This window comes from Schistocerca americana, unplaced genomic scaffold, assembly GCF_021461395.2.
Source record: "Schistocerca americana isolate TAMUIC-IGC-003095 unplaced genomic scaffold, iqSchAmer2.1 HiC_scaffold_579, whole genome shotgun sequence".
Lineage (NCBI taxonomy): Eukaryota > Metazoa > Arthropoda > Insecta > Orthoptera > Acrididae > Schistocerca > Schistocerca americana.
The window spans coordinates 57,501-60,000 of record NW_025726323.1 but is presented as its reverse complement, the minus strand read 5'-3'; positions in this window follow the sequence as shown (position 1 = coordinate 60,000).

Below are 2,500 nucleotides of genomic sequence, written 5' to 3'. Positions count from 1 at the left end.
TAACCTAACCTGTATTGCGCCTTAACCTAACCTGTATTGCGCCTTAACGTAACCTGTATTGCGCCTTAACGTAACCTGTATTGCGCCTTAACGTAACCTGTATTGCGCCTTAACGTAACCTGTATTGCGCCTTAACGTAACCTGTATTGCGCCTTAACGTAACCTGTATTGCGCCTTAACGTAACCTGTATTGCGCCTTAACGTAACCTGTATTGCGCCTTAACGTAACCTGTATTGCGCCTTAACGTAACCTGTATTGCGCCTTAACGTAACCTGTATTGCGCCTTAACGTAACCTGTATTGCGCCTTAACGTAACCTGTATTGCGCCTTAACGTAACCTGTATTGCGCCTTAACGTAACCTGTATTGCGCCTTAACGTAACCTGTATTGCGCCTTAACGTAACCTGTATTGCGCCTTAACGTAACCTGTATTGCGCCTTAACGTAACCTGTATTGCGCCTTAACGTAACCTGCATTGCGCCTTAACGTAACCTGCATTGCGCCTTAACGTAACCTGTATTGCGCCTTAACGTAACCTGTATTGCGCCTTAACGTAACCTGTATTGCGCCTTAACGTAACCTGTATTGCGCCTTAACGTAACCTGTATTGCGCCTTAACGTAACCTGTATTGCGCCTTAACGTAACCTATATTGCGCCGTAACGTAACCTATATTGCGCCGTAACGTAACCCACATTGCCCCTTAACGTAACCCACATTGCCCCTTAACGTAACCCACATTGCCCCTTAACGTAACCCAACACACGTTGGGCCTTAACCCAACACACGTTGGGCCTTAACCCAACACACGTTGGGCCTTAACCCAACACACGTTGGGCCTTAACCCAACACACGTTGGGCCTTAACCCAACACACGTTGGGCCTTAACCCAACACACGTTGGGCCTTAACCCAACACACGTTGGGCCTTAACCCAACACACGTTGGGCCTTAACCCAACACACGTTGGGCCTTAACCCAACACACGTTGGGCCTTAACCCAACACACGTTGGGCCTTAACCCAACACACGTTGGGCCTTAACCTGCTCTGTAATTGTCATACGACGCGTTAAATTAGTGTAGTGTTGCCTAACTGCAACCCCCGCAATATAGTTTGCTACTCGCACTGCCCGGTCCCCAGTGTATCGCTTCATGTTAAACACCTTGCAGCTATACACTGTAATGTGGATGGCAGCAGGACGTACATGCTCAATGCCCTTTGCAGTTGTTCATTGGCATTTGCAGTTGTTCATTGGCATTCGCATGTGCGAAGCACTTAGCCTACGCTGTGGTACGGCCTGTGTCAACTGTCCGCTGATGTTGTACGTCCAAATCACACACTGTACTGCACATTGGTCCTCATGTACTGAATGATACATCGTGGTACATGTGACCGTACAACGACTGCGCCAACAACGGCGAACCATGCGGTCCAAATGTTGTGCACTCAGCTACGTGTCGTCTCCCTATAAGAGCTGGATTGCAGTGTGGTATGCCCTGGATGGCGATCAGCATGAGCCGTCTGTTGATGTAGTGGCGCGTGTTGTCAGACGTAGTCGTCTCTTCTCACACACCGTGATAGCATGGTGCACTGCGTTCCACATCTGCGACATGCGACAGAGGCCGGTTGACAGTCGTTCGCGCAATGGACATCGCATACGTACGGGGGCCACCTTCCACGTGTTCGCGAAGCGTGCACATGTTGTTGCGTGTATGTGGGCAGACATAGTGTGTCGTGACACCTGACACAGGCATGCAACAATCGTTGAATTTGCAAATGGCGATGGACGCCTACGTTTGCTGGTGACGTTATGCAAATGAACAACTGGTAAACCGTTGTGGTGCGGTTGTTCTCGCTAGAGGTGAATCAGTGATGGCGACGATCGGTTGAGCTACCAACCGGTTGTTCCAGCGATACCCACCATGCCCACGAACGTGAATGGCATCTGGGTGTGAAGCGATACGCGGCGGTGGCTGGGTGGGACCGTCCCCGGCCGGTGAGGGGGGGCCTCCCGGCGTGCTGGCCGCGCGGTGCGTGGGCGCACGCGCTACAGCCGGCTGGTGGGGGCGGCCAGTGGCAGGCGCGCCGGCCGACGGAGGCGGCAGGCGGCGCAGCTGCGCGCCGGCGCACCCTGCACGCGGCGCCGTGCGGCCAAAGTAGGTCCTCGCGGGCCCGGTGCGAAGCGCGGTGGACATCTGCAGTGTGCTGGTCCGATTGAGGACTGTGTGCGCTGAGGATGCGCCGCCGCCCGGCGCTCGGCGCCGCGACGCCGTCTGCTGCTCGGTCGCCTCTGCGGTTCTCGCAGGTGGTTTGTATCGCAGCTGTGCGGACGTGTTGGCGCGTGCGCTGTGCTGGGAGAGTTCGCTTCGGCACCCAAGTGGGGCTTTTGTCCTTCTGTGGCGCTGGCGTTGGAGCTGCCGGTCACCGTAGGTGGCGCGTGTTGTCTCCCGCCGGCAATGCCACGACAGCACGCTCCCGGGCCTCTGTCGGCAGCGGCAA